General features: G+C 42.4%; 1 protein-coding gene across 13 annotated transcripts in view; it reads right to left on the bottom strand.

Annotated features, from left to right (window-relative positions):
* The window catches only part of FAM168A (family with sequence similarity 168 member A), a 364,217-nt gene that overhangs the window by 86,376 nt on the left and 257,925 nt on the right, over window positions 1-19,916 (bottom strand). The gene's annotated exons all lie outside the window — the stretch shown is intronic.

Here is a 19,916-nt window from a genome sequence, read left to right as displayed (position 1 = left end):
ATTGGTTTCAGAGGTATAAAAATGTATCATTATAGCAAATGTATTTCTAAATTTTCCAGGGTATCAGGTGTTCCACTCCTATATAAGAAGCCTTGTTACTGCAGACCTCTAGGTACTCTGTTGGCCAGGCACCTTCTCGCTCTCAAAAGTCCAATGTCAAAAATACTACACACCAGAGCTCTGATGTGTACCTTTTTTGCCTTTGTATGGAGATAATTATTCATTATTTTTACAGCATGTAAAGGTATGCTGGGTCACTTCAAAGAGAAGCAATGAGCTCAATATTACATACTGGGCATGCAATGTATTTAATTGTCTTTACTATTTTTTATGTTCTTGAATTTCAGCCTTTAAGAGCTCACTAATTTTGAATTTGCCCCACCTATCTTAAAGATGGCATTGAAGGGTTCAGCATCTCTGATACGATCCCGCCACGCCTCCTGGCCACTTCAAGTACTGGCTGCTCTGTGTGACACAATACACTGCACACTGATTCATGCATCCGCAGAGCTTGCAAAATTAACTTGAACGTGCAACGAAAATTGTCAGACAACAATGGGAGCCAAGCCTCCTGCCTGTGAGGCGGGCATCTGCCTCCCTTCCCTGAATTCTATATTTCCTGCGCCTGGCTCCCCTCTGACACTACTTTTATATCAGTGGCAGTGTCAATTCCATTGACTTCAGTGGAGTTACTCCTGACTTTCACCAGTGTAAGTGCCACAGAATTCAGGCCTAGGAAATTTAGAGTATCAAAATTAACAATTCAATTTTTTGCACTAAATATTTCATATATTCAAACAAATTCCTGGGGCTATAGAATTTATTTTTCAACTATATCTGGTTATATGCATTTCTAATACACCCATCACCATATTATACAGACATCAATTATTTCAAAATTAAGAGTGACAAATCTACATATCCAAGGGTTATCTGTTTATTACAGATAGCTTTCTAAAAATGCTTCAGGTAAGGTGAATGGAATAAAAGGTCAGATGCAGATAGCTACTAAAACAGATGACAGATACAACACAGTGAAGTTGCAGGTATTCTTTCCCAGAGCAACACATTCATAGTAAAAATGCCATGCAACAGCTATTTAGCGTATCAGTATGCCATACGGATTGGCTGTGGGAGACAGCACACGGTCTCCAAAGAAACACGTGTAACTGCCAATCTGGCTAGCAGTACTGTTATATTCTTCCTTTGCCAGTTATCCTAGATAAAAATTGATCATTATAAAATGTCTTGTGCTGTACAGACAGGTCAGTCTTGATCTAAATTCAGGAACGCTGAAGAGTCAAAGTTTACATCACCCTTGAACTTGAGATGTTTAATTTTTAAATGCTAATTAAAATGTCCATATGGTATTTTGGATTTATACCAACAAAATGAATTGCTCTCAAATACATTTGCTTTAGACAAACAGCAAAGCAGATGGCGCGCACACACTCAATACTAACAAAACCAGTTTTAGCACGTTAAAAGGCTTAATGGGTTTCTCTCATGTCTTTGGGCCAGGAGATCAGATTCAAACGATGCTTGAGGGAACTGGCAAAACTCCACAGCTGTGTTTGCAAAAGAATTCAGCAAAAATAAATAAATAAATAAATAAATCTGATTTCATGTGCTGGAAAGTGTTAAAGTTCTTCTCAAAGAGGAGGGAAAATTTTGTTTACCCACAATGGTTGGTATCCTGATTTAATTATTATTTATATTGTGAGAGCAATCAAAAGTTATAACCAGCATCAGGGCACTCTTGGACTAGGTATTATACAACACAGAGGCAGGTATGGTCCCTGCTCCAAAGAACTCTCAATTAAAAACAGGAAAAAAGTGAGTAACAAGCAAGAGAAGGGAAGGTAGGGTAACAGTAATAAGAGCACGTGGTTACATAGGCTAACAATGCGCAGATGTTGACAGCTCTGAATCAAGTATGTGTGTTTCACCGATGGATCTTTATATCCTGCAACTTACTACAAAACTATAAATAATGCTCCTCCCCCCACGATCCTTTCCCTAAAAAATTAAACTCAATTTAGCAAGTGTTTTAATTAGATTTCTATTTCTCCACCAGCTGGTTCAGTAGGACTTGTACTAAAGTGAAGTTTATAACACTGTGTTGTAAATATTTTACTTCTTACTAAAACAGACTTCTACCGAGGAAGAAACTACAAACATTAAAACAAACGTAACGGGGGGTGGGTGGAAAGTGATAGGTAACAGCAGCAGATTGCTTTAATAAAGTACTATTTCTATCTGCAAAAAGAAAAGGAGTACTTGTGGCACCTTAGAGACTAACCAATTTATTTGAGCATGAGCTTTCGAAAGCTCATGCTCAAATAAATTGGTTAGTCACTAAGGTGCCACAAGTACTCCTTTTCTTTTTGCGAATACAGACTAACACGGCTGTTCCTCTGAAACCTATTTCTATCTGGTTGCCACAGGATATTGTTGTCTATAATCAGTCAAACTTTAACAGGCAGCTACAGCTAATTAGGTGGATTACATTTTATAGTTAGTGTGCTCTCCTTGTTTGCTCAAACACAGATGGTTTTACAAAAGGTAGATTGTGCCAAACCAACCTGATCTCCTTCTTTGAGAAGGAAACAGATTTTTTTAGACAAAGGAAACGCAGTGGATCTAATTTACCTTGATTTCAGTAAGGCATTTGGTATGGTTCCACATGGGGAATTATTAGCTAAATTGGAAAAGATGGGGATCAATATGAAAATTGAAAGGTGGATAAGGAACTGGTTAAAGGGGAGACTACAACGGGTCATACTGAAAGGTGAACTGTCAGGTTGGAGGGAGCTTACTAGTGGAGTTCCTCAGGGATCAGTTTTCGGACCAATCTTATTTAATCTTTTTATTACTGACCTTGGCACAAAAAGTGGAAATGTGCTAATAAAGTTTGCGGATGACACAAAGCTGGGAGGTATTGCCAATACAGAAAGGGACCAGGATATCATACAGGAAGATCTGGATGACCTTGTAAACTGGAGTAATAGTAATAGGATGAAATGTAATAGTGAAAAGTGCAAAGTCATGTATTTAGGGATTAATAACAAGAATTTTTGTTATAAACTGGGGACTCATCACTTGGAAGTAACAGAGGAGGAGAAGGACCTTGGAATATTGGTTGATCACGGGATGTCTATGAGTCGCCAATGTGATATGGCTGTGAAAAAAGCTAATGCGGTCTTGAGATGCATCAGGCGAGGTATTTCCAGTAGAGATAAGGAGATGTTAGTACCGTTAGACAAGGCACTGGTGAGACCCTCATCTGGAATATTGTGTGGAGTTCTGATCTCCCATGTTTAAGAAGGATGAATTCAGACTGGAACAGGTACAGAGAAGGGCTACTAGGATGATCCAAGGAATGGAAAACGTGTCTGATGAAAGAAGACTCAAAGAGCTTGGCTTGTTTAGCCTAACCAAAAGAAGGCTGAGGGGAGATATGATTGCTCTCTATAGATATATCAGAGGGATAAATACCTGGGAGCGAGAGGAATTATTTAATGTGGACACAAGAACAAAATGGATATAAACTGGCCATCAGGAAGTTTAGACTTGAAATTAGACAAAGGTTTCTAACCATCAGAGGAGTGAAGTTCTGGAATAGCCTTCCAAGGGGAGCAGTGGAGCCAAAAGACATATCTGGCTTCAAGACTAAGCTTGATAAGTTTATGGAGGAGATGGTATGAGGGGATAGCCTAATTTTGACAATTAATTGATCTTTGACTATTAGCGATAGATATGCCCAATGGCCTGTGATGGGACACTAGATAGGGTGGGATCTGAGTTACTACAGAGAATTCTTTCCTGGGTGTCTGGCTGGTGAGTCTTGCCCACATGCTCAGGGTTTAGCTGATCGCCATATCTGGGGTCGGGAAGGACTTTTCTTCCAGGGCAGATTGGCAGAGGCCCTGGGGGTTTTTCGCCTTCCTCTGCAGCGTGGGGCACGGGTCACTTGCTGAAGGATTCTCTGCCCAATGAAGTCTTTAAACCATGATCTGAGGACTTCAGTAACTCAGACATAGGTTAGGAGTTTGTTACAGGAGTGGTGGGTGAGATTCTGTGGTCTGCGTTGTGCAGGAGGTCAGACTAGGTGATCATAATGGTCCCTTCTAACCTTAAAGTCTATGAGTCTATGAGTGATAAAATCTCTCCTCTTTTGTTATACTCTCTTGCTTTTGTCACAGTGAAGAATCTGGCTTGTCTGTTAAAAAACAACAACAACAACAAACACTGGGACTGTAGTGTAGTATTGTCTCATTGCAACTTTGCTTTTGGTGTATATCACACCGCTCATCTAAGAATCTCAAAACAGATTGCAAACATGGCTGTACAACACTCCTGTTAGGCAGGTATTAACACCTGGGTAAATATAGATACAGAGAAGCTAGGTGACGTTTTGAAGGTCACACAGCAAGTCAGCGGCAAGGCCAGAAATAGACCCTACCTAGGCACTGACTTCCAATACATATTCATCGATTCCAAGGCCAGAAGGGACCATTGTGATCCTCTAATCTGACCTCCTGTAAAACAGGGCATAGAACGTCCCCAAAATATTTCCTACAGCAGATCTTTTAGAAAAAACATATTTTATCACTAGACCAGGGGTCCTCACTTCTTTTCATAGAGTGGCCTACATCTCAATAAAGGGACTGTTGCACAGACCACCCCCTGTTCATTTGCTATCATGCACACACTCTGCTCCCCATTTATTGGTACATAGCAACTACAGTGAATTGCTCATGTGAAAAAATAATAGGAATAGTGTTTGCTTTTTAGCTGTCTTTAATGCATTATTAACTGGAAACAAGAAGGAGGAGGTCAGCACCATTTGCAGAACCTGCTCTACCTAGATCACCAAGGCACCCTTAGACTGCAGCACTAGACCACAAAACAAATTATTACATTATAGGAGTATCATTGATTCATAGGAAACAACAGGAGGGATTTAGCTACACACATTTTAAAATATTTATGAAGTTATATCAAATATACAAGCCTTCCGGAAATATATAATATACGTGAACGTGCTGCAGAGGTGGTAGATCTATATTCAGGACATATACACCTTTCTGTTCAAACTGAAAACATACCAAGTAACAGTAAAATCATTCCAACTACAGGATAGGAAGCCCCATGGTATTCTGATACTGGGTTGATACATACAAATTCAAATGATCAAAAGCAGCCCACTGACCTCCTCACTTGGTATAGACTGTTTTCCCATGTATTGTATGTGGCTGAGTTGGGCTGAAAGCTCATTGAAGCAAGGACATAATTTTTCCATGATTCATAAAGCTCTGCGCATAATGACAGTTCACCAAAAATAATAAATAATCACATTCCTATTTTTTCAGTGCCATTTTATAGGCAGAATTTCTGTATGATTTAAGTCTGAAGTGCAGCTCTCAGAAGGTCACATGACAAACAAAATTCAGTACATGCACACTGTAGACCTGCCCTAAAATTTCACTTCATTCTGCTAGCTATTTTTCCCCACAAAGGACATAATTTTTTTAGGTGCTTTAAAGTCTTTTATTAATTATTATTATTAAGTTTTTAAGCTTTATTTAAATTCTTACACATAGATGAATTTGCATAGAAATAAATTTGAAAACTCTATTGGCTTCTTTTGTATTTCTCTAGACCCTTTCTTTAAGGGCTCTTAAAGCACTTTACACACATTGAGACACTCTCACAGCCACATCTAATTTAGGGAAGTAGTATGTTTTATAGATACATTCTGAGCCTCATTTTACCTACTTTACTTGCTTAAGGTCACACTGTATGTATGGCCTACTCTACACTTAAAATTTAGGTTGACATAGCTACAACGCTCAAGGGTGTGATAAATCTACACTCCTGAGCACTGTCGCAATGTTGTCCTAACCCCCAGTGTACATACAGCTAGGTTGTCAAAAGAATGCTTCTTCGACCTTGCTACCGTCACTCGGTGAGGTGGAGTTCCCGCAGCACTGGAAAAATCCTTTCTGTATGCTGCGTCTACCCTATGGGGTTATGCTGGTGTCGCTAAAATGCGATAGCTATGCTGCTATAGTTCTTGTAGTGTACACAAAACCTATGGCAGAGAATGGTCTAAGTCAGGGACTCTCAAACTTTTTCCAGGGGGCAGACCCACATTTTGTCTTGTGGACACCTCCCCTCCCATTCCTGATCATTCACACACCTCCCTGCCACTCATGACTGTGTGGACCTTCTCCCCTCTTCCACCGATGACTGACTAAGACTATGTCTACAGCAGTGGTTCTTAACCAGGGGTATGTGTACCCCCGGGGGTACTCAGAGGTCTTCCAGGGGGTACATCAACTCATCTAGATATTTGCCTAGTTTTACAACAGGCTACATAAAAAGCACTAGCGAAGTCAGTACAAACTAAAAATTCATAGACAACGATTTGTTTATGCTGCTCTGTAAACTGTACACTGAAATGTAAGCACAATATTTATATTCCAATTGATTTATTTTATAATTATATGGTAAAAATGAGAAAGTCGGTAATTTTTCAGTAATAGTGTGCTGTGACACTTTTGTATTTTTATGTGTGATTTTGTATGTTTTTAAGCGAGGTGAAACTTGGGGGCACACAAGACAAATCAGACTCTTGAAAGAGGTACCTTAGTCTGGAAAGGTTGAGAGCCACTGTTCTACACTACCACTGACTTCGGTATAATTTATGTCACTCAGAGGTGTGAATAAGCCACACCCTGAGCAACATAAGTTACACTGACCTAAGCACTGGTGTGGACAACATTATGTCGGTGGAAGAGTTACTGCCACTCATTGGGGGTGGATTACTTAAGTCGATGGGAGAGCTCTCTCCAATTGGCTTAGAGTGGCTACTTTAGAGAGTTTACAGCAGCGCTGCTGCATCAGTAAGTTCTCTAGTACAGCCTGAGCCTAACATCTTTGTGGCAACAACAGCAATTGCTTACTTGGAAAGGTAACACCAGGAAAGCATTTAATGTATTTTTAGCTTCTGATACTAATATTATGGCAGCGCCTAAAAGATTTCAGCTGAGATCAGTGCCCTGTTTTGCCAGGTGCTGTACAAATAAATATACATAGTAAGAGACAGCCCCTGCCCCAAAGATCTTACAATGTAAACAGACAAGACAGACAAAGGATGGGGGGAAAGGAAATTATGCAGTACAGCAGCTGGAAACGAGGAGATACAGCATCATGTGCCTAGCCTTCTCTCTGGGGACCAGAAGCAAATACTCCACAGACCACACCCTGGGAACCACTGGTCTTTATGAAACTTTGTGATAAGGTATAGGGGCCACAAGCCATAGCTATTCCCTGGTCACCATAAGGTTAACCTGAGCTCAGTTTCCCCCTCTCATTACAGAGGTGCGCAGGAAAAGTCAGTGCAGGGAAAGTCAGGGCTCCACACCGCCACAGGTTCATAAGACTGGTTTAAACTGCAGGCTGGGGGAGCATCCTGTTACTTCCATCTTGCTTATGTTAATTTGTTTAGGCCTCTTGCTCTATATATGATGTGTTGAGGAAAATCCTTGCTGACTACACGTTTTCTTTTGATGAATTGTTTCACCAGTATACAAAGATATATATTTGTTCACTGTGTAGATTAAAAGAGTGGGGATTCTGAAAAAGAAAACCTTTTCATTTAGCAGTAGCTCAGTATGCCACAATCAGTTCCCATACAAATCCCTCTGACCCAATAGATTGCCATCAACAGGTTGAGAGGAGATCCTCTCTTGTTAGACCACTCAGTAGAGGTTTCATGATTTAGTTTACTGTCCTAAAGGGGTCTCGGGACTTCAAGCTGGATTCTAAACAGAATCTCAAGAACAAAAACCTGGAAGCTGAATCCTCTACAGAACTGGATTGTTAAGAACATCACAAATCCATAATGATTCACTATGTTCCAGGTAGCAAGACTGATTTAAAAATAACACTTCCCACAGCATGTCCTGGAGACTGGAAAAGAATCAACAGCTCACCTCCATGGGCAGTACCAGACTGCATCAAAAAAAAAGGGGGGGGGGGCCTCAAAAGTTTGAGTAATGAAAAAAGAAAAGGAGTACACACTAGAGATCCACTTCCTGGACACTACAGTGCTAATAAGCGATAGTCACATAAACACCACCCTATACCGGAAACCTACTGACCACTATTCCTACCTACATGCCTCTAGCTTTCACCCTGACCACACCACACGATCCATTGTCTACAGCAAAGTTCTACAATACAATCGCATTTGCTCCAACCCCTCAGACAGAGACAAACACCTACAAGATCTCTATCAAGCATTCTTACAACTACAATACCCACCTGCTGAAGTGAGAAAATAGATTGACAGAGCCAGAAGAGTACCCAGAAGTCACCTACTACAGGACAGGCCTAACAAAGAAAATAACAGAACGCCACTAGCTGTCACCTTCAGCCCCCAACTAAAACCTCTCCAACGCATTATCAAGGATCTACAACCTATCCTGAAGGACGACCCATCACTCTCACAAATCTTGGGAGACAGGCCAGTCCTAGCCTACAGACAGCCCCCCAACCTGAAGCAAATACTCACCAGCAACCAGACACCACACAACAGAACCACTAACCCAGGAACCTATCCTTGCAACAAAGCCCGTTGCCAACTGTGCCCACATATCTATTCAGTGGACACCATCACAGGGCCTAATCACATCAGCCACACTCAGAGGCTCGTTCACCTGCACATCCACCAATGTGATATATGCCATCATGTGCCAGCAATGCCCCTCTGCCATGTACATTGGTCAAACTGGACAGTCTCTATGTAAAAGAATAAATGGACACAAATCAGATGTCAAAAATTATAACATTCATAAGCCAGTCGGAGAACACTTCAATCTCTCTGGTCACTCGATTTCTGATCTAAAAGTGACTATTCTTCAACAAAAAAACTTTGAAAACAGACTCCAACGAGAGACTACTGAATTGGAATTAATTTGCAAATTGGATACAATTAACTTAGGCTTGAATAGAGACTGGGAGTGGTTGAGTCATTATACTAAGTAAAACTATTTCCCCTTGTGTATTCCTCTCCCCTCTCTTCCCCCCCACCCCCCCAGACATTCTTGTTAACTCCTGGAAATGTGCTGGAAATGGCCCACCTTGATTATCACTTCAAAAGGTTTTCTCTCTCCCCACCCCACTCTCCTGCTGGTAATAGCTCATCTTAAGTGATCACTCTCCTTACAATGTGTATTTTTTCATGGTCTGTGTGTATATAAATCTCCTCACTGTATTTTCCACTTTATGCATCCGATGAAGTGAGCTGTAGCTCACGAAAGCTTATGCTCAAATAAATTGGTTAGTCTCTAAGGTGCCACAAGTACTCCTTTTCTTTTTGCGAATACAGACTAACATGGCTGCTACTCTGAAACCTGAATAATGAAAGACATTTGTGCTGGGCAAAAGAAAATCAGATGTTTAGTGTCAATCTTCTCCTATAGTATTAGTCAATGTATATGTAGTTTTTTTTTAAAAATCAAAGGCAACTAGTTACATGCTGGAAAGCAAAACAGTGACATGCGTTAGGTTTACCAGCAGAACCCACGCCACATGGAGTTTTTAAATCATGCTGTGCTATACAGAGAAAAGGGTGTATTCAAGTGAGTCTTTTGCACAGTGTTCAAGGGAAATACTAATGCAGAAAAAAGCCATTAATAATAGAAGGCTTCCATTAGCTCGCCTCACTGCAATACGCTATAAGAGAGGGAGGAAAAAATACCCCTTCAGTTATTTTCAATATAGGAGGCATGTGAAACTGAAAAAAATAGTAATAAATGAAACTGAAAATTCCTACAATTTCTTGCAGGCTGTTTTGCTCTGGGGAAGAGTCATTTTTCTGAGAAACATCACTAGCATGAGTGACTATCTTCTGTAAGGAGACAAGCAAAAAAAAAAAAGTCATTTCAATCAGAGCTGCCAATAGTGTGGTTTTGGTCAGGAGTGTCTTTACTAATGGTGCTTTTACATTATGGAATGAGGAACCTGGATTGTAGTGCTCCTCTCTCCATATTGCATTGATTTGTCAGGTACTCTGCAGTGTCTGCCAAGTGCTGTAGGCCACCACTAGCATCATCTTCCCATTTGTTTGCTCATGATGATGGAGAATGTAGAAAAGTTTTTTTCCAGCAGGAAAGTGAGTGGCATCACTTGGCTGATATCAGCATCACCATAATCAATCCAACTTAGTGGCATCACCAGTTGGATGGAAGATGCCACACAGATTCCGTATCACAGTCCATTCTGTAGATACCAGATGTAGGCCAATGTCGTTCTGACTCTGGATGGAGTACATGCTCATCCCACTGTGAAACTCCATTGCATAACCACCTTCCCTTTCATGCAGGGACACAGAAAAGCACTCTCTACCTGGAGCTCTAAAGAAAGTATATTGAAAAAAGAAAAGGAGTACTTGTGGCACCTTAGAGACTAACCAATTTATTTGAGCATGAGCTTTCGTGAGCTACAGCTCACTTCATCGGATGCATACCGTGGAAACTGCAGCAGACTTTATATACACACAGAGAATATGAAACAATACCTCCTCCCACCCCACTGTCCTGCTGGTAATAGCTTATCTAAAGTGATCATCAGGTTGGGCCATTTCCAGCACAAATCCAGGTTTTCTCACCCTCCACCCCCACACACAAATTCACTCTCTGGCTGATGTTATTAGGCCCTGTGATGGTATCCCCTGAATAGATGTGTGGGCACAATTGGCAACGGGCTTTGTTGCAAGGGGACACCATCACAGGGCCTAATAACATCAGCCACATTATCAGAGGCTCGTTCACCTGCACATCCACCAATGTGATATATGCCATCATATGCCAGCAATGCCCCTCTGCCATTTACATTGGTCAAACTGGACAGTCTCTACGTAAAAGAATAAATGGACACAAATCAGATGTCAAGAATTATAACATTCATAAACCAGTCGGAGAACACTTCAATCTCTCTGGTCACGCAATCACAGACATGAAGGTCGCTATCTTAAAACAAAAAAACTTCAAATCCAGACTCCAGCGAGAAACTGCTGAATTGGAATTCATTTGCAAATTGGATACTATTAATTTAGGCTTAAATAGAGACTGGGAGTGGCTAAGTCATTATGCAAGGTAGCCTATTTCCCCTTGTTTTTTCCTACCCCCCCCCCCCCAGATGTTCTGGTTTAACTTGGATTTAAACTTGGAGAGTGGTCAGTTTGGATGAGCTATTACCAGCAGGAGAGTGAGTTTGTGTGTGTATGGGGGTGGGGGTGTGTGTGTGAGAAAACCTGGATTTGTGCTGGAAATGGCCCACCTTGATTATCATGCACATTGTAGGGAGAGTGGTCACTTTGGATGAGCTATTACCAGCAGGATAGTGAGTTTGTGTGTGTGGTTTTTGGGAGGGGGGTGAGGGGGTGAGAGAACCTGGATTTGTGCTGGAAATGGCCCACCTTGATTATCATGCACATTGTAGGGAGAGTGGTCACTTTGGATGAGCTATTACCAGCAGGATAGTGAGTTTGTGTGTGTGGTTTTTGGGAGGGGGGTGAGGGGGTGAGAGAATCTGGATTTGTGCAGGAAATGGCCCAACTTGATTATCATGCACATTGTGTAAAGAGTTGTCACTTTGGATGGGCTATCACCAGCAGGAGAGTGAATTTGTGTGGGGGGGTGTAGGGTGAGAAAACCTGGATTGTTGCTGGAAATGGCCCAACCTGATGATCACTTTAGATAAGCTATTACCAGCAGGACAGTGGGGTGGGAGGAGGTATTGTTTCATATTCTCTGTGTGTATATAAAGTCTGCTGCAGTTTCCACGGTATGCATCCGATGAAGTGAGCTGTAGCTCACGAAAGCTCATGCTCAAATAAATTGGTTAGTCTCTAAGGTGCCACAAGTATTCCTTTTCTTTTTGCGAATACAGACTAACACGGCTGTTACTCTGAAACCTATATTGAAAAAGTCCAGTTAAAGTGGCCACAGCTATAATGGGCCATACTGAATTTGCACTTCATGTTGTTGTCGTTCTTGAGGAAGTCTGTTAAAACTAAGGCTATGTCTACACTATCGCGTTAAGTCAACCTACACTATGCAACTCCAGGTACGTGAATAACAGAACTGGAGTTGACATACCTTAGGTTGAGTTATTGCAGGGTCTACACCATGGGTCGGGGTGGGGAGGTCGATGGGAGAAACTCTCCCGTCTACTTACCTTACTCTTCTCGTCGGGGAAGAGTACAGGGGTTGACTGGAGAGCGATCTGCTGTCGATTTGGCGGGTCTTCACTAGACCCACTAAATCGACTGACAGTGGATCCATCTCAGAGTGTTGATCCCGGCTGTAGTGTAGACATAGCCTTAGTTTGGGAACTTCGTAAAGCAAGGTAGGTAGAGAAAACTGCCATCACTGCAACACTATAGGTCATGTTATGGCCACTGTCTAATGCCACAAACTCAGGACAAGAGGAGTTGATTGGCCAAATCTATCGTGAGAGTAACACACAAGTCACACACACATTTGTAATATAGATGCTTGTAATAAATGAATTACTACTTCCATGTTCCCACTGAGCTGGATTTGTTAGATTTGGTACACTCAGTCAATATGGGCTGTTGCATATAGGAAACATGCCAAATATGACTGTTCACGAAAAATCATAAACCACTTTTATCTGGCTATATGTGTACATTAAGGTGTACAATTTCTAATGTCAAGAACTAACGGATCATCTGAGGTCCCCTGTGAAGTTTGAAAAGATCTCTGAAATATAATAGGTATTTGTTTGCCACTGCATTTTTTAAATTTCAAATTCCCCTCAATATTTGCAATACCAGTGTGTGCAGAAAGCATCCAATAGGCAGTCAGGACAGTATCACAGGACATAAACTATATTTTCTTTTTAGATCTCGTAACATCCAACTCGGCTTGGATTGCTGACTTCCAGTCCACCACAGCAGGCAGGTGACCTCACTTCATCCATACAACCTTATATAAACTGGCCTGCCGAAGGGAGGTGGTGGTGTCATATTCCACTAAATAAGGGTGATCTTTTAAAAGCTACATTACATTATTTTCAAAATTAATATAAACCCTTTGGGATATCAAACATTCAGATTAAAACCCCTGCAATTCCACACATTGTAGAAAAACAACAAACAGCCATTTACAAAACCCTCTAGGCTGGCTCCTGGCTTCAGCAGGGTTCCATGTCTGATGTGAGATTACTGACACCTGGGCACAGAGTGAAGGACAAAAGACCAACTAGCAAAGAACTGGGGAGTGTGTGTTTTGTAATAACAAGGACTGACACGGGATTTGGATGTGGCGGGGGGTTGGATTGTCAGCTCGTGGGGTAAGAAGGGATAGTGACAGGAAAGGTGAGGTACAGGGGCATGCTTAGATAATAAGACAGTAAATATCATAATGCCACTACATAAATCCATGGTACGCCCACATCTTGAACACTGTGTGCAGTTTTTGGTCACCCCATCTCAAACATGATATATTAGAAATGGAAAATGGACAGAGAAGGGCAACAAAAATTATTAAGGGTATGGAAGAGCTTCCATATGAGGAGAGATTTAAAAGACTGGGACTGTTCAGCTTGGAAAAGAGACAGCTAAGGAGGATATGATAGAGGTCTGTAAAATTATAAATGGTGAGGAAAAAGTAAATAAGGAAGTGTTATTTACTCCTTCTCAGAAGAACTAGGGGTCACCAAATGAAATTAATGGGCCGCAGGTTTAAAACAAACAAAAGGAAGTATGTTTTCACACAATGCACAGTCAACCTGTGAACTCCTTGCCAGAGGATGTTGTGAAGGCCAAGACTATAAGAGGGTTCAAAAAAGAACTAGATGAATTCATGGAGGATAGGTCCATCAATGGCTATTAGCTAGGATGGGGGATGGTGTCCCCAGCCCGTTTGCCAGAAGTTGGGAATGTACGACGGGGGATGGATCACTTGATGAATACCTATTCTGTTCATTCCCTCTGAACCACCTGACATTGGCTACTATAGGAAGACAGGATACTGGGCTAGAGGGACCTTTGGTCTGACCCAGTATGGCCTTTCTTATGTTCTTATGCTGGCTTAGTGCTTGATGCATTGTCAAACTGGTCAGGAGGTGGAGATTCAAAGACAACTTTGGTCACAGGATCTAAACAAAAGAAGATTGCACCTCTCCGCTTCACCTGTTACAAAGGACATTTGGCACATGTTACTAAAGTCAAGGATGTGACACTGGCAAACCAGCTAACCTATATATGACCCTTATAGCTTAATAGTGATATTGCCATTGTAATCAGGACTTGTGTGTGGGTATCAAGAAATCTTAAATAGACCAGCAATCACTAACCCATTCATTTGTAGTAACAGGAATCAAGGATAGATGCTAAATGTGTTTGTCTGTGTATCTATATCCTGTTAGAAGTTTACCAATGTAACCAAATTGGCTTTTAGATGCTAAATCCTTTTCATGTCTTAATTGCCTTTACATTATGTATGCGACTGTGTTCAATCAACCTTAAGATCAAAGATGTATAAATGCTGCACGAACTAATAATATCACTTACATTGTCTTCAGTTTATCTATCCCTGTTATAATGAGTAACCCGCAATTGCCTTATGTAAATCAGTATAGAGGGATTACCTGTGTATGAATAGGAAATACAATGTTAACTTCAAAGGATGGGTCATTGTGGGCTCAACAAAGAGAAATCTTCCAACACATGCTGCGCTCAAGACACCTGGCAGCTTGTTTCAATTATAAAAGAGAGGCATTGGGCACGATCCTGTCATCTCTAGTCTGCTAAAGTTTAAACACGGAAAGTTTAAGCCATCGGATGGAGATCTCCAAGCAATGACTTGGATTGAGCTGGGTAATTCATGGAAGGACTCTAACAGACTCTACCACCTAAACTGTCGTTTGGACTCGAATCTTTTGGATGATCCAGAGAAACTTTGTGCAAGCCAGGAAATTTGCCATCACTCTGCTACAGTCCTGATCTACAGACTCTGAAATTATGTGAAATGTCTATCATTCCTTTAAGCATTTAATAACTCTTCTTTTCCTTTTTTTAACTAAGGAATCTTTAGTTAATTTACTAACGGTTGGCTGCAGCCTGATATTTTGGTGAGATTCTGAAGTGTATATATTGACCTGGGTGTAGTGGCTGGTCTTGTGGGATTAGAAGAACCTTATATGTGGTGTTTTGATTTTAATAATCATGCATAATAAATACCCACTGGTCTGAGAAGGAAGCCGGGGCTGGAATGCCTATGGGGACTTATGTTTTGGCTTCTTGTTAACCAGTGTGGTGATACAGGTTTCAGAGTGGTAGCCGTGTTGGTCTGTATCAGTGAAAACAATGAGGAGTCCTTGTGGCACCTTAGAGACTAACAAATTTATTCAAGCTCCATAAACCTGGGAATCCTGGATGCCCCATCATCTCAGGCATTGGCACCCTGACAGCAGGATTGTCTGGCTATGTAGACTCCCTCCTCAGACCCTATGCTACCAGCACTCCCAGCTATCTTCGAGACACCACTGACTTCCTGAGGAAACTACAATCCATCGGTGATCTTCCTGAAAACACCATCTTGGCCAATATGGATGCAGAAGCCCTCTACACCAACATTCCACACAAAGATGGACTACAAGCTAACAGGAACAGTATCCCTGATAATGTCACAGCAAACCTGGTGGCTGAGCTTTGTGACTTTGTCCTCACCCACAACTATTTCAGATCTGGGGACAATTTATACTTTCAAGTCAGTGGAACTGCTTTGGGTACCCACATGGCCCCACAGTATGGCAACACTTTTATGGCTGCCTTAGAACAACACTTCCTCAGCTCTTGCCCCCTAACATCCCTACTCTACATGCGCTACATTGATGACATCATCATCATCTGGACCTATGGTAAGTAGGCCCTTGAGGAATTCTGTCACGGAGTCCCTGGGCGATGCTCTGGAACTGCTCCCCATGAAGCCAGTCAGGACTCTGGGGCAGTCGCCTTTCTGTGAGCAGCCTGTCTTCAGGACACAAAGCTCACACAGCTTCCACCTTCCTGGGTCTGACCTCGGAGCATTCAGCATCCTCTGCCCCTCCGTGCGCTTCCCACAGCGAGTCCGCTCAGGCGGGGCTCCTGGGGAAGCCAGAGGGTCCTGCACCCCAACTTCGCAGTCAGACGTGACTCTCAGCCAGACAGTAAAACAGAAGGTTTATTAGACGACAGGAACATGGTCTAAAACAGAGCTTGCAGGTGCAGAGAACGGGACCCCTCAGCTGGGTCCATTTTGGGGGGCAGTGAGCCAGACAACCCCGTCTGCACTTCACTCCATGTCCCAGCCAGCCCCAAACTGAAACTCCCTCCAGCCCCTCCTCCTCTGGGCTTTGTTCCTTTCCTGGGCCAGGTGGTCACCTGATTCCTTTGGTCTCCAACCCTTCAGCTTTCACCTTGCAGGGGGGGAAGGGCCCAGGCCATCAGTTGCCAGGAAACAGGATGTTGGCCATTCTCTGTGTCCAGACCCCTGCACACACCTGCCCTCTAGGGCTCTGCAATGATCATACACCCTTACCCCACCACCTAGATACTTAAGAACTGCATAGGGGAAACTGAGGCACCCCCACAAGATTCGGAGGAAACATTAAGAACAGTCCACTTCGTCACAAATTCCACCAGGATTTCAACAATTTCCATCCCACCATCAACCTCAGTCTGGACCAGTCATAGAATCATAGAATATCAGGGTTGGAAGGGACCCGAGGAGGTCATCTAGTCCAACCCCCTGCTCAAAGCAGGACCAATCCCCAACTAAATCATCCCAGCCAGGGCTTTGTCGAGCCTGACCTTGAAAACCCTTAAGGAAGGAGATTCCACCACCTCCCTAGGTAACCCATTCCAGTGATTCACCACCCTCCTAGTGAAAAAGTTTTTCCTAACATCCAACCTAAACCTCCCCCACAGGAACTTGAGATCACTACTCCTTGTTCTGTTATCTGGTACCACTGAGAACAGTCTAGATGTATCCTCTTTGGAACCCCCCTTGAGGTAGTTGAAAGCAGCTATGAAATTCCCCCTCATTCTTCTCTTCTGCAGACTAAACAATCCCAGTTCTCTCAGCCTCTCCTCATAAGTCATGTGCTCCAGCCCCCTAATAATTTTTGTTGCCCTCCGCTGGACTCTTTCCAATTTTTCGACATCCTTCTTGTAGTGTGGGACCCAAAACTGGACACGGTACTCCAGACGAGGCCTCACCAATGTCAAATAGAGGGGAACGATCATGTCCCTCAATCTGCTGGCAAAATCCGTACTTATTCAGCCCAAAATGACGTTGCCCTTCTTGGCAACAAGGGCATACTGTTGACTCATATCCAGCTTCTCTTCCACTGTAACCCCTAGGTCCTTTTCTGCAGAACTGCTGCCTAGCCATTCAGTCCCTAGTCTTTAGCAGTGCATGGGATTCTTCCGTCCTAAGTGCAGGACTCTGCACTTGTCCTTGTTGAACCTCATCAGATTTCTTTTGGCCCAATTCTCCAATTTGTCTAGGTCACTCTGTATCCTATCCCGACCCTCCAGCGTATCTACCACTCTTCCCAGTTTAGTGTCATCTGAAAACTTGCTAAGGGTGCAGTTCATGCCATCCTCCAGATCATTAATGAAGAGAGTGAACAAAACTGGCCCCAGGACTGACCCTTGGGGCACCCCGCTTGATACCAGCTGCCAACTAGAGATGGAGCTATTGATCACTACCCATTGAGCCCTACGATCTAGCCAGCTTTCTATCCGCCTTATAGTCCATTCATCCAGCCCATACTTCTTTAACTTGTTTGCAAGAATTCTGTGGGAGACCGTATCAAAAGATTTGCTAAAGTCAAGGAATAACACGTCCACTGCTTTCCCTTCATCCATAGAGCCAGTTATTTCATCATAGAAAACAGTTAGGTTAGTCAGGCATGACTTTCCCTTGGTGAATCCAGGCTGACTGTTCCTGACCACTTTCCTCTCCTCTAAGTGCTTCAGAATTGATAACCTGAGGACCTGCTCCATGATTTTTCCAGGGACTGAAAAATCAGTCCACACAAGAGATCCACTTCCTAGACACTGCAGTGCTAATAAGCAATGGTCACATAAACACCACCCCATAACGGAAACCTACTGACCGCTATACTTACCTACATGCCTCCAGCTTTCATCCAGACCACATCACACGATCCATTGTCTACAACCAAGCTCTAAGATACAACCGTATTTGCTCCAATCCTCCAGATAGAGACAAACACCTACAGGATCTCTATGAAGCGTTCTTAAAACTACAATACCCACCAGGTGAAGTGAAGAAACAGATTGACAGAGCCAGAAGGGTACCCAGGAGTCACCTACTATAGGACAGGCGCAACAATGAAAGTAACAGAAAGCCACTAGCCGTCATCTACAGCCCCCAACTAAAACCTCTCCAGTGCATCATCAAGGATCTACAACCTATCCTGAAGGACGATCCCCTCACTCTCACAGACCTTGGGAGACAGGCCACACCACACAGCAAAAACACTAACCCAGGAACCAAACCCTGCAACAAACCCCAGTGCCAACTCTGTCCGCATATCTATTCAAGGGACACCATCATAAGACCGGTTTCAGAGTAGCAGCTGTGTTAGTCTGTATTCGCAAAAAGAAAAGGAGTACTTGTGCCACCTTAGAAACTAACCAATTTATTTTTTATAACCAATTTATCATAAGACACTAACCACATCAGCCATACCATCAGGGGCTCATTCACCTGCACATCTATCAATGTGATATATGCCATCATGTGCCAGAAATGCCCCTCTGCCATGTACGCAAAAGAATAAATGGACACAAATCTGACATCAGGAATTAGAACATTCAAAAACCGGTAGGAGAACACTTCAATCTCCCTGGACACTCAATAACAGACTTAAAAGTGGCAATTCTTCAACAAAAAACTTTAAAAACAGACTCCAATGAGAAACTGCAGAACTGGAATTAATTTGCAAACTGGACACCATCAAATTAGGCCTGAATAAAGACTGGGAGTGGATGGGTCACTACAAAAACTAATTTCCCCCTGCTGATACTCACACCTTCTTGTCAACTGTTTGAAATGGGCCACCTTGTTTACATTGGCCACCTTGTTTACACTGTTTACACTGGCCCCATTAGCACTACAAAAGTGATTTCCACCCTTCTTGTCAACTGTTGAGAATAGCCCACTTCCACCTTAATTGAACTGGCTCATTAGCACTTGGTAAGGCAACTCCCATCTTTTCATAGGCTGTGTATTTATACCTCCCTACTGTATGTTCCACTCCATGCATCTGATGAAGTGGGTTTTAGCCCACGAAAGTTTATGCACAAATAAATTTGTTAGTCTCTAAGGTGCCACAAGGACTCCTCATTGTTTTTGCGGTGATACAGGAACTCATTTTTGTTACTGGCTTGGTGAAATCTAATTATAGAATAACTCAGCAGTGTCAGGGTGTGTCTGCCGTACTTCTTGCAGTTTGTCCTCAATTTGACATTCTCAGTGGTATACTGCCATACCAGGCACAGTGACAAAGGGAATTTGAACAATTCCTATTACAAGTCACTTTAAACAATTTCTCTGCTGATAGGAAGATGCCTATCTACTGAATGTCCTAGCTCACGTTAGCCAACATATATATTATGTGTATTGCACACCACATTGATGTGTATTACACACACAACACTAATATATATATAAGTCAATGTAGGGTAGTTATGCTGAGTGGTATGCTGTGAATTATATTGTTTCCCCCCAAAATGCTGTTCACACCTGTTCTTTCACACTAAGGTTTATCCCATAACATTGAAACAGTTGGGCTGAAAA

This window comes from Caretta caretta, chromosome 1 (genome assembly GCF_965140235.1).
Source record: "Caretta caretta isolate rCarCar2 chromosome 1, rCarCar1.hap1, whole genome shotgun sequence".
NCBI classification, from domain to species: Eukaryota; Metazoa; Chordata; order Testudines; family Cheloniidae; genus Caretta; species Caretta caretta.
Note: the sequence above shows the minus strand (reverse complement) of the source record. Positions and strands in the feature narration are given on the sequence as shown.